The sequence below is a fragment of the Ursus maritimus genome, unplaced genomic scaffold, assembly GCF_017311325.1.
Source record: "Ursus maritimus isolate PB19 unplaced genomic scaffold, ASM1731132v1 scaffold_18, whole genome shotgun sequence".
Lineage (NCBI taxonomy): Eukaryota > Metazoa > Chordata > Mammalia > Carnivora > Ursidae > Ursus > Ursus maritimus.
In genome coordinates this window covers 57,558,227-57,572,169 of record NW_024424230.1, presented here as the reverse complement: position 1 = coordinate 57,572,169, position 13,943 = coordinate 57,558,227, and positions in this window count along the sequence as shown.

The window sequence follows — 13,943 nt, the reverse complement described above, 5'->3', positions numbered from 1 at the left end:
GGCTTACTGTTGGGTCAGGACAAGGGTGCCCCGGGGTCGGGATGGGGTAATACCTAATACGTACTCACCTGGGTCCAGAGGGCTTGACTTCTGAAAGCAGCTGGCACAAAGTGAGGCTGGAGACATGGACACAACCCTTGTAAAGCATATTCAGAAGCTGCTTGGGCAGGACGCCCGAAGACAGAGAACACTGGCAAACCATGGTCTCCATGCACAGGGTCTTCGACTGCATTCTCTGTCCAGGGAGGCCGCTGCCCTAGCTCTCCATGCCTATCACTGGCATGGAACTTGCCTCTTTCTTAAGCAAGTGATGCCTGGGGAAGAGAGGTTGATGGAGAGGAAATATGGAGCCATTGGTGTGAAGGGGACAGGATTGGGTGGGGGGGTACGTAATCCTTTATCTGGATGTTAGTGGCTCACTTTTCCTGGCTCCTCGTGAACAACCAAACGAAGCTCTACTTCTAGAACAACTAATTAACCTTTTCATCTAGGCTTTCATGCATGTGATCAGATCTCAAGTGGAAAAATGAACTCTTAAAACTTACCTGGAAGATGAGAATCGCAGCTTCTTCTTGGGAGAGCCAAATTATAAAGCTTCCAATCAGAAGAATTAAAAGAAATTCTCCCAGAATGGCTCTACCCAAGTATTTGGTGAGATGTGCCCATTCACAAAGAGGCAAGCCAGACATCGGAAAAAAACAGACATTGAAAAAAAAGTCACATATCAAAGGGCAATCACATCAAGAGGCTTAAAATAATTAAGAAGATAGTTTTTTAAATTGTGTTATGTCTAAAATACAGAGCAGCCACATTAACACGGGGAGCAGCAAAGGCCAGGAAAATCTTGTATAAGGCAGGAAATCCATTTTTAACACAGCATCATTCTTGAGTTCATTGTAGGGTCCCAAGGGAGGACTCAAGGGACACAGTTTCCAGATTATAAGGCCCACTGATAATCAAATTCTTGCTGCTTTGCCTGTGTTACTGTCAGAAGACTTATGCCAAGAGCAGAGAGACCAATTACCCTGTTTGCCTGGGACTGTAGGGGTCTTAAAACTGACAGTCCCAGGTCCCAGGTAACCTCTAGACCCAAGCAAATCAACTTGTTCGGTCACCCAAACTCTTCAGATAATTTCAGTATTATTTATTGTTGTTCCCTACCTTTCCTTTGCCAAGTTGATTGTTAAACGCTTTCCCAGTTAGGGAAACCTGGGTGGCTGAGTCAGTTAAGCAACCAATTCTTGATTTCGGCTCAGGTCATGATCTCAGGGTCGTGAGACTGAGTCCCACATTGGGCTCTGCGCTGGCAGTGGAGTCTGCTTGCAATTCTCTCTCTGCTCCTCCCCACCTCTCCCTCCCTCTCTAAAAAAATACAAACAAAACAAAATAACCCTTTCCCAGTGATATGTAAAAGTAAACATGTAAATCCAATGGGAAGCAATGGGAATAGTCTTAAATTACTCCAATTGTTGCATCAAAGTATAATTTGCTTCCTAGTGGAAATTGTAATCGTAATGAAACTCTGTCACAGAGCTTATCATATCCTCACCCAGGAAAATCAATGAGGTTGTCTTGCACCATATCCTGGGGAAGCTCTTAGCCTGCATTATTTACAAATACAAAGTGTTCTTTTTACATTTTGGAGGAAGTAGAGTATGGATCAAGGTCAGGTTTTTCCTAAAACAATAACCAAGCAGTAAGTAATGAATTGGGTAACAGAAATGGTACGATGACTTAGTTTCCCCATCTCCAAACCAGATACTATCCTTGATAGTATCTACTTCATAAAATTGTTCTGAAAGTTAAATGTATCAATATTTGTAAATAAGTTAAAACAGTGCCCAGCACAGACGAAGGGCTGTATGAGCATTTGTAAAGCAAATTAATTAATTAAAACTGTACTGGTTAAATTTTGTTACTGTTGCTCTCAGATAAATGTGGATGGATACAGATATATACACATGTATATACAAAGGCACATAGGCACATACCTACAGACACACCCAGACTTGTGTGAGAAAACGTGTGTAAGGAATGAATGTAAGAAGATTTGAGCGAGGACTCCTGTGTGGCTCAATTGGTTAAGCGTCTGCCTTCGGCTCAGGTCATGATCCCAGGGTCCTGGGATGGAGCCCCATGTTGGGCTCCCTGCTCAACGGAGAGTCTGCTTCTCCCTCTCCCTCTGCCTCCACCTCCTTCTTGTGCCCGCTCGCTTCTTCTCTCAAATACATAAATAAATAAAATCTTAAAAAAAGAAGAAGATTTGATCAGATATTTGAACATCCCTAACCCTATTTCTGGTCCATGACCTGGGCACCCTGTGGGGATGGGGTCTCAGAAGAGGTCTCCCTGGGCACCTACAGAGCCAGCACCTCTGGGAAGAGAGGAGCTGGAAGTGGGGCTGCAATTGCTAAAAATACGTGCAAGAAGATGCCACCCGGTGGCAGCCCAACCCCCTCCAGGACCACCCCCAGGACAGGATAAATCTCCCTACCTGGAAGTGTGTGGGCAAGAGAACCTGGAACCGAGCTGCTGGTGTCTTGCCCAACCCCTCCCAGTGCGGTGGAAGGAAAGAGTTTCATAAAGAGGAAGAAGGATGCAAGAGCCCAGTGGACTCAAGTCTGGCCTTGAGTGGCCTGTCCTGACCCCTGGAGTTTGCAGCTTTGTGACAAAGGAATGATCACCATAAGTGCCTGATAACAGCCTACAGTGTCCTGGGAGGGTGAGAATGGGGCCTCAGATTGGGGAAACCGGCTATCCTGAAGAAGGGCTGGCTATCAGGACCTGGAAGCCACATCTATGAGCCTATCTCCAGGGATGAGATCCTGCAGGGTGCCCTGGATGCCACAGGACAGAAGGCAAACACCTGAGTCCAAGCCAGGATAACCGTGTACATCGGGAGTGTGAAAGTGAATCAGAACACACCCGAGACCAGTGGGGACAAATCAGGTCTGGAGCAGCACGTATTGGGCTAAAGAAAACATTTTATTAGAGTTAATTTCACCTGCTTCTTTCTACTTTTTTTTTTAAGATTTTATTTATTTATTTAACACAGATTGAGACAGCCAGCGAGAGAGGGAACACAAGCAGGGGGAGTGGGAGAGGAAGAAGTAGGCTCATGGCAGAGGAGCCTGATGCAGGGCTTGATCCCATAACGCTGGGATCATGCCCTGAGCCGAAGGCAGACGCTTAACCGCTGTGCCACCCAGGCGCCCCAATGCTTCTTTTTACTTTTTAATATGACTACTAGAACACTCAAAATTACATTTGCGACTCGTATTTTTTTTATCAGACAGTGCTGGTGTAGATTGTTTTCTTAATCAGACTGAACAGGGCAGCAGAGTTAGGAAAATTCTTTAACATATAGAAAGTGTCAGTGCTGCACCCTGGGAGCAAGGCCTGTGGAATTCAAACTCACATCACATGCCCTATTCAGCTCATCTGACAAAGCCTGTCCAGAGGGACTTGACTGTCCCGGGTCTACATGGACTTGACTTCTGAAAGCAATTGGCACAAAATGAGGCTGGAGACATGGACAATACTTGTAAGGCATATTAAGAAGCCGAATTTTCTTCCAAGTACAGGGAGAGGTTATCAAAAGGCTTTAAGGAAGAACAAGGCATGTCACTTACATTTCCAGAAACCTGTTTTTGCTGGTGTGCTGGTACAGTGTGTAACATCAGCTCTTTGGAGAAAAGAAAATGTCAAGAGAGAAGAAAAAGCCCTGATTGGTCGCCTAGGCCAATCTCCGTGGAGGAGCTCGTCCCACCACGACTGGTCCCTGGCTACCGAGGTGAAGTCACCGATGAGGAAGACCGGGAGAAGTCAGTGCTATCCATCAGCTCCACAGAAGGAGAGCTAGCTCCGGCCATGCACCACCGCCTCGACCAGGAGGGAGAGGGGGGCTGGGGTCTGGAGACAGGGTCCACGGCACTTGCTGGTGGGCTGGGTGTGGGAAAGTGACGCACGGAGGATAAATCCTTTTATCCTCCTGTCTCTACCATGCCTGGACTAGACGTGCTGTTTCCCAGATGGGGCGGTGGGGGTGGTGGGTGGAGGTGGGAACTCCAGGTTTCTCTGACAGACCTGGTGAGTTTGAAATGTGGAAATGAGAAGCAACAAGTAGGCAACTGGGTGTGAAAGAATGGAACTCAGAAGAAAGGTCCTTGGCCTGGGGACTGAGATTCAGGAATGATCAGAAAAATCAGGTCTCTTAATCTTCAGGAAAAGATGTGCTCCCAGTAAAGAGAGAAAGGAAAAGCCCTCTGGCGTGGGGAGCAGGAGTGAGCAGAGGCGAGGGGCCAGGGAGCGCCCCAGGGGGCTGGCATCCTCCTGCAGACTTGTGCCCTTCCTAGGGGACAGTGGAGGCTCCTGCCCCCCTGAGATGGGCCTGGGGGGTGCAGGGGGCAGTTTCCTGTGCTCAGCCTTCCCCACCCAGCCGCCTCAGGCAAGCACAGCTCCTTCTTCCTCGCTGTGGAAAAGCAATCACTCTGCACGGGGCAGGGAGGCCATCCTAAGACGCAGATGCTTGGCCCAAGTGTGCAAATAGGGGGACATTTCAGCCCCGGGGAACGCCAAGCTCAGTCCAGAACAAAAAATTAAGATTCCTGGGCACAGGATCAGCATGGCTCAGACCTAAGATGTTCACTCTTGCCACCTTCCCTTGGGGTCGACACAAGCTGTTTCTTCCTTGTGTGTTCCTTCGAGGGGCCAGATGTTTTCCTTTGGACATTAGGAATTTGAAACATGAAACTAAAAGAAGTCTTAGCCTCTCCATAAACTTTCTGGCTCCCGCGGTCCTATATCTGCCAAACTATACCCCCAGCTCCACCTCACCAGCCAATTTGGAAATGTCAAGGTTCTATTCATGTCCATGTCCTTCCCCTAATTGGACCCTCAACCTACTGCTCCCACTCACTGAAATACCTGGAATAATCCCAGGTGGTTCACACATGTTCCTCCCGTGGCCCTCACGGCTTCTCTAGCACTGGGAACTTGTATAAGCCCCACATACAGACAAGGAAATCGAGACCCAGAGAGGTGGAGTTTCCTGACCAGTAGAGCTGGGATTTGACCCCGGCAGAGCAGCCCTGGGTTTCACCAGGAACCACCACACTATTCTGCCTGCTGACAAGACTTAGTCTCACTCCTGTGTGGGCTCTTAAGCTCCTTGAAGTGTGACTCTGTCATACCCTCTTCCATTTTACCACAGCCTTACCACAACCATCTGAAGCAGGAATACCATGAGAGTTGAGGCTCAGAGGGGCTTAGTAACTTTTCCAAGATCACACAGCTCTTTAATCCTTATCACTTTAATTCTGAAACCTGTACTTTTAACCACAGCAACAGAAACAGACTTTACTCCATCAATCTAGAGAGCAGAACTAGAATGTAGGAGTAGAAGAAACATCAAAGCCAATGCCATCCCTGTAAACAATAGTTTAGTAAAGGGGAAAGTGCCCACAACTTAGAAGCCAAAGGTTTGGGTTTGAATTTCTACTCCACTGGCTCAACTATCTGAGGCAAACTGTTTCATGTTTTTGGACTCTCCTTTCCCCTCATTGTAAAATGTCCTTCTTGCCCCTCAGGACTGTCAGACATTAAAGAAACACCCAAGAAGCCCTTTGTGATTGTAAAGTGTTCTATCACCGCTGCTGCCATGCTCGTCCATGGAGGGAAGATGCCTGGGCTGTGAGCTCTACGATGGCTCTTCCTCTCTCTGGCAAAACTCGCCTCTGCGGGCAGCTCTCGGGCGGGCTGGCACTCAGCGTTGTCACCCAGAAGGGGAAGCCTGAGCTCAGAAGTACATCACAGAGTTGCATTTGTGGGCTCGGGCTGGGCCCGACCACCTGCAGATAACCTTGCAGCTCACAGCTGTGTCTGAGGGACCACCTCTGCCATCTGTAGATGGGGCGCCCTGACAGAAGGTCAGCAGGGTCCAGTGCATCCAGAAAATGCGGAGGCACACGATTCACGTGCACCAAAATTGTCCAGAACGTCTCCAAAGCTTTAGTTTGCTGTAGTGTGGAGCGAGGTTCCAGAAAATACTACATAGACTCTCTTAAACATGAGCTACTTCCTCAGAACTGCTTGTTCAAGCAGCATCTCGTGAGAACATGGCCTGAGACACACGCTCGGAGATGCTACATGCTGGAAGGGTTTCGGAAACAAGTGGTTGAGATGGAAAAGTGTCAGGTGGGCTCATACCTTCTCTGGGATGCTGCTTACACTGTCTCCTCCTCTCTGGGTGAGGAGGTGTTTATCTTAAAGTAGATCTCTCTGTCTCTCTCTCTCTCTGTAGTAGTTCGTGGATCATCACTTGTTCAAGCAACTTAGAAGCCCACCTGCACAGGCAGTGTTTGGGTGGCGAGTTCTCTGAAGCCCACACTCACGGCCCTCACTGAGGAGGGTCTATGCTTCCTGCTTCCCCGCCACCAACGTATGGTGCTTCCTGTGTAACCGAGCCTCCTGCTCTCTGTTGGGGAAGAGGGTATTTCTGTCAGAATCCTTTAAATGTCTCTGAATTGCTAAGGTGGGAAACCTCCCTCTAATCCACTAATCCAGCCTGAAAGGAGAAAGAGAAAGAGCCAAGGACTTCACATGTAGGCAACTTTGTGATTTGCAGGAGAAAGAATAAACCCAGTGAGGTCTGACAGAGAAAGCAGGTTTCTTGGGGCCCAGATACTATGTCCCCTGCATCAGGCATACACTAGACTCAAGGGGTAGGACAGAAGGAGCCAAATGAAAGGCAGTTAGAAGGACCTGGCTCCAGAGTTGTGGAACTGCTCTACCTGTACCTTTACCTTTACCTGTGTGTGCACCCGTACCTGTTCCTGCACCTGTGCCTGTACCTGTACCAGCACCTGTACCTGTACTTACACCTGCACCTGTAACTATACCTGTACCTGTACCTGCACCTGTACCTGTACCTGCACCTCCGCCAGTACCTGCACCTGCACCTGCACCTGCACCAGTACCCGTATGTACACCTGTGCCTGCACCTATACCTGCATCTGTACCTGTACCTGCACCTGTACCTGTACTTGTGCCTGCACCTGCGCCTGCACCTGTACCATCACCTGTACCTGTACTTACACCTGCACCTGTAACTATACCTGTACCTGCACCTATACCTGTACTTGCACCTGTGCCTGTACCTGCACCGTACCTGTACCAGTGCCTGTACCTACACCTGCACCTATATCTGCACCTGTACCTATACCTGTATCTGTCTGTGCCTGTGCCTCTACCTGCACCTGCACCTGTGCCTATACCTGCACCTGTACCTGTGGCTACACCTGCACCTGCACCTATACCTGCACCTGTACCTATACCTGTATCTGTGTGTGTGCCCGTGCCTCTACCTGTACCTGCACCTGCACCTGTGCCTATACCTGCACGTGTACCTGTGCCTGCACAGGTGGGAGGCAGTCTGGCGGCTGCAGCTGTCATGTCACAGATCACCCGGGTATGGCCGGATGCACCACCAGCACTGGATCCTCTAATACAGGAGCCAAAACAGTGTTCAGCTGCACTTTGAAAGAACAATCCAGGGCAGCAGGGTCCGGCAGAACTTCCCGGGAGGACAGAAATGCATTATTGTGCATGCCGAGTCTGGTAGCCACTAAACACATGGGGCTATCGTGCATTTGAGATGTGACTAGTGTGACCAAAGAAATGAATTTTACCTGTAGGTTGTCTTAATTTATTTGAATTTTGATAGCTTCGTGTGAGTACTATATATAGGGCAGCATGGTCTGGAGCCACATTGCTGATGGTCCGATGTCAGGTAAGTGTTTAGAAGAGAGAGAGAGCATATTCTCAAAGTTCTCTTGGTTCCCAGTAAGGGAACCCTGGGTGGGGCACCTGAAGACATGTGAGGACATTTTTGGTTTGTCACAATGCTTGAGGGACACAACTAGCATTTAGTGGGCAAGAGTCAGGGAAGCTAAATGACCTGCGATGAGGGCGGCAGGTCCATACAAAGGATGGCCCTGACCAAATGCTATTAACACCCCCTTACTCATCCCCTCTTCCCACTCCCCACTGCTCCACCCACCCATTCCTCTTCGGGAAGAAGGAGCTCAGGACAGAGCCTTCATGAAGCCCCAGGCTGGTTCACATCCACTACATAATTTTATGCCAGAACTTGGTGCTAAGAGAGTAACAACAGGTAAATAAATATAACTAAGGGTTTGCATACAGAACACATGCATGCTTATGTGCATGGCCCAGAGAGACAGACACATAGCTGCACGATTTTATCTGATTGGTAACTTTGAGTCCTATGCACCCATGCTATCGTTTGCAGTCTGTCTGAATAGTAACTTTGGAGTCCCTCTGTGTTAAGCATGGGGTGCTCTCTGCCAGAAACCCAGGCCCCTGTACCAGCGGGCTTCTTCCAGGGGAGTTGTAAGTTTGCTCTGTGGCGCCACCTGGTGGCTGAAAAATTCTAACACTGGAGCCCTGAAGAAAGTGTCCTGATAAACCTAAATAATCAGGCCCCCAAAAGGGAGGAGAGAAATATGCAACAAATAAAGGTTCCATTCCAGAAATGTTCTGTGGTGGAAAATTGCATGAGGTGTGTGTCTTCAGAGCCCTGTCCCAAGGTGATATCTGGAGAAGGTCCGAGAGGAGGGCTCCACGGGAGCGCTAACCCTGCAGCAGGCCTTCCCCAGGAGGACACGCCGCACCTCCAGCTCACCCCGGGAAAACTGTGGCTTGGTCTGACTTGGTTCCACCAGCTTCCTGCCTCCCATATGGGCAGGCGACTTCCCTCAGCCTTGGTCTGGGGTCTTCTTCACTCTTTGCTTCTCCACCCATTCTCCAAGACCCCCATCCCTCACCCACGGGTCTCCTTCCAGATGGACTGGCCATGCGCTCTCCCTGCCCTGCTTCCCTCCTCGCATCTCTAAGGAGAGAGGTCTCTGTGGGTCCGGGGACATTTCCAGAGGTGTACAGGCCCTTTTGGTAAACACAAGAACCCCATTTTCGGCAGCCTTTCCCTGGCATTTCTACTGGCTTTGCTACTGTAGGACTGATGAAGTCTGGGTTTCCTTAAACCTCCCGCCCCTCCTCTCACCCCCAGGGGTATTAGCTTAATCACTCAAGGAAGCTGGATCATGAGAAGAGATCAATATTAGCGTGAGAAGTGCTATTTGTGTTTATTTACTCTGCTGTAAAGAGCCTGGAAGGCCATGGCCCATTCCTGCTAAAGACCGTGAGGACGTCCGGGCTGGATGGATCCATCTTCACCCACCCACCTTCCAGAACTAAGATCCCCAGGGCCCCTGAGGAGCTCCCCCAGGATGGAGTAACAGCTGGGGTGGGGGTAAAAGGGACTCCTAGGTGCTCATCTGCATGCCAGGAGGGAGAAATGCGGACCTGACCTGAAGCCCCTGCTTCCCAGCAGCCACACGCCTGGGTTTGGCTCAGGCACCTTTGGCCTTTGGCAGGTGACCAGTGCAATTGCACAGGGCCTGTGCTCACAGGGGCCCACACCTGGGATTGTCTGAATTTCTCAGTGATCTTGTCTTTGGGTTTGTGTTTTGGAAGCAGTGTCTGATGGGTCAGTGGAGGATGTGCCAGGGGCCTTGGGGGCTTGGCTCACGAGGGGTCCACCTCCATCTTCACAGGACGGGCTCTCAGCAACCAGCTCCCTGCCCACCAGCCTGCGGCTGCCTGGGCTGAGATGGTGACCTGGGCGCAGGTAGGGTCAGTGCCAGGCGTGTACCCTGGTGCCCAGTGGCACAGCAGGGCAGCCCCCGTGAGGCCCTGCTCCTGAAGGACCCACACCGAATAGCAAATGCAAACACTGTGACAGGCAGAGAGAGACGCAGAGGAAACAAATATATTTTTTCTTATTTTTGAAGAAAAGGGCCTGTACTTTCATTTTGCATGGGGCTCAGAAAATCTTCTGCTGACCCTGGCTAGACAGGACCTCCAAAGCCCAGACTCACTGCAGCTTCGGCTGGGTATGTGTCATGAGGACCAGGATGGGGTCTCAGGCAGCTGCAGAGTGACACTTGGCAGCCCTTGTTCTAGGTCACCTGGGGAACCTTGCGTTTTCTCTCTTGTACAGCTGTCCGCAGACACACAACTGATGCAAGGGGTGCAGGAAGCAGGAAGCAGGGCCACCGCTCACCACCCAGTGTAGCCACACACGGACATGCCAGTCCGTATTCACCAGATGGGTTCGCACTGGTGGGGTGAGAAGTCTCCAGGGTCTCAACGGCAGTCAGGTCTTAATAAATCCTAATACTTCCATCACATTCATCTTTTCTTCTCGTGCCTTCTACACCCTTCTCTGGTAACACGGATGTATAAACCCACTGTGTTTGCCAAGAGAATTGGTTAGGATTATTGCATTATAATGTTTAAGCCAGTGTTCAGCTCTGATAGTTTGAGGGCTATTCCCCTCAAACATGTTTGCAAGGGGACGGGATCGTCTGGTTGCCGGTGGGGTGTTCAGCTGTCTGTGTGCACACATAAGCCATGGAGATGGACCTTGAGCTAAGAGGCTTCTGCAGAGGTGAGGGTGGGACAGTCGAAGACATGCAGAGGAAAGTGTTCGGAGACCGAGGAAGCTGTTGAAGATGTTGGAAAGTGCAACTCAGCTACAAAACCACTTCCCAAATCTGGGAATGTATCAAAACGTGTGGCTAATTCTACAATGCTCTAAACATCACAGTTCAATTGTTGAGTCACTTAGCATTTGACGTTGGCCCTGAAGTTAAAATTATTTATCCTCATGGTTCTGGGAGGTATCACTCTGCCCAGGGACATTTATAAAGGCTCCTTAATTAAAATAATACTCCATCAAATCCCAAGAAACATTGGCTAACACCACAGTTAAAAGGAGGAGCTACTGGCATCAGGATTGAACCTACGTGCACTAAAGGTGAAGCACTAGCTCGTTTCGAACAGAAATCCTCTGCAATCTATGCTCTCAGCTATGGCAATGCTGACTTCTCACCGTCGAGATCTTCAGTGCAAAGACATAAGCTGGAGGATGTTCCACTTCCTGAACTGGGAAGCCCAGGTTCTAGAAAGAGCTTATGAAGGGCTTTAAGAGGAAAGGCAAGGTTTCTGCGTAAGAGTCTGAAGATTTGAACAGTGCACCTCAAACTACTTTTGTTTCAGATTTCCATTTCTTTCCCAATCACCATCCCTCTGATGGATCACCCCCGGGAAATCAAAGCCAAACTGTACCTCAGCTTCAAGCAATAAAACAACTTTATGGTTTGGTTCTGATATCTGGAGAAGTTGCAGCCTGAGAATCACCCAAGATACCCTGGAAGGCAGGTAGCTGAACTGATCTCCATGTGCTCACATAGTTCTCAGAGCACATCTTTTTTTTTTTTTTTTTTTTTTTTTTGAGATTTTTATTTATTTGAGAGAGCAAGCAAGCTAGAACATACAAGCAGGGGAAGCAGCAGAGGGAGAGAGAGAAGCTGAGCAGAGAGCCTGACATGGGGCTCGATCCCGGTACCCTAGTTATCATGACCCAAGCCAAAGGCAGACACTTAACTTATTGAGCCACCCAGGTACCCCCTCAGAGCACATCTTTAAGTCTTTCATGTGCTTCGGCCTAATAATATCTAGCAGGGTAGGCTCTATCCCTCTAAATTAGGCATGGAAGGAGGGGGAAAACAAAGAAGCCCATAAATTAAAACATGTTTTCATGAATATTACACCTCTTTGGTTTGAAAAGCACTGGATAAGTACTGGCTAATACAAATTAAGAGTGACAAAGAGCAGGACTGGAAACCAGGCAATTTCAATAAAAGCAAACTGAGTAACATTTGTTGAGTGCTTTTGTTCATGTATCTATTAATATTTATTTAATGCCTATTATGTGCCTAAAACTGGATGAAGAGAGAGCAGTCGGGATAGTGAGAGCAAATCCCACCCTCTCTGGGAGGGAATGAACCCTAATTTGTTCAGCTTAAGTCAGAAGCCAACTTTAGGACCAAACCACTATGACCAGGAGGTGTGGACAGTGTTTCAACATGACCGCTGAGGGCCCACCACAGGGCTGAAAGGTAGCACAGCTTCCACAGGGAGGAGGGAGATGTTGGGCTATCACCCCACTACACCTCCAAGTTCAGAGCCACCGGCCGTGGTATGAAGGCAGGCAGAGGTCGGCCTCCAAGAGATCACGGAGCAATGCAGGATCCAAACAAAACTCGGAGAGGCAGGCCAGGCAGCGTCCTGGATGTGCAAAGCCTGAGAGTTGCAGCCCATCAGTCAGTGCAACTGAGAGGGGGGCCAATGGGCACAGACATGAGTCCCTAACAAAGGCTTGTCCTCAGTTATAATCAGGTCATGAAAAATGAGGTCTTAGATAAAATGAGTTACACTGTTACCTAAGATATGTAAGTTCCCAACAAAGTTTGGCTGTCAAAACTGCAACTATTAACTGACTTCTTGTCTCCCAGAGTTCATGATCTCATTCATCACTGAGAACACACTATTAAGTGCTTTTATTTGTGAACTCATTCAATCCTCAAAGCCACCCTTTAAGCGGGTGCCATGATGCTCCCGTGGTTAAGTGAGGAAACTAGCTTGCCCAAGAAACGCAGCAGTCAGCTGGGATCACGCTGGCAGGCTGGACCAGGAGCCTGGCTCACCTGCACTGCACAATACAGCTTCCTTCAACTCTTAACAGTAAGGTCATATGTGCTTCTTAAAGACCAACTAATTACACTTCACAGCAAAATGTGCCTTCCTCCAGGTTTATATTATTAAATATAATAATTATAAATTATAAATAAATACGGTAAAAATTTCTTGAATAATTGGTAATAGTCAACTTATGTCCAAATCCTGGGACATTCCTTACATACTAAGATGCACTGGAAACTGGTTTCATTCCTGCTCCAGATGAATTGCAGGTGACGGGAGGGCTGTGCTCCTACTCTCAGGGAGGGACACGGGAACATTATGGATCTGAGTGGCAGGGGAAAGGGAACTCAAGAGTGCCCCTCCGCAATAAGTGGTCCGTCCCAGAAGTGATGCCCTTGACTTTCCATCACCTCCCTTAATGAAAGAATGATTCTCTTAAAAGATGTATAAAGTCTTCCATCTCACCAAGTAGCAGATAGTAGTAACTGGGTGATCAGTATCTTAAAAAGCTCAGATAGTTTAAAATAACTCCTAAAGGTACTTAACTTACTCCCAAAGAACAGAACACACAACTTAAGAGAACAAAATTCCATTCTTGTGTAATACAACTGGAATCACATAAATAATTAGGAATGTGCCCTTGGAAAAAAGGAAATAAGCAAAACAAAATGAGTAATAGGAATAAATCGTATTACATAGTTTCAGATTTTATTTTCATAATTATCTTCCCATAGAAGCAATAATCTACATTTCCATAACAACACATTTAATATTTACTCATCAAAGAACTGGAAAAAATAGGAAGCACAGATTCCATACACAAATACCATAATACTCTGCATATATACAAATAAATTCAATATATTAAATATATTTCTAGATTGAATTCACTTACAATATAGTGGAACATTGAGTATTCGATTCTGAGCACATACATGCAGGCTTCCACTTTGGTAAAAGTGATGACACGAGTTCTGGAAAAGCTTTTTCTGTTGTAAACACACGTTTCCCACTTCTGACCACACTCTCAGGATAAAGACTTCTGTACATGGAAAAATAAAATGCATAAAGATGGAACAAGGGCTCTTTCCTGGACACTGCACAGAATAACCCTGACATCAAAGAAATATCCCCAAGTCCTGCTCGTTAGTTGCTAAGTGCGGGCAGGGAGAGGGGAAGAGGCTGCACTTGAAAGAAACAGAACCTTTCATGTTGTGAAGGGTCAGCTGCCCTGCTGATACAGAATGCACTGAATCACTGTTTTTTAATAGATAAAACTTAACAGCTCTTCCAAGGCTGCAATGGGTAGTCTATAA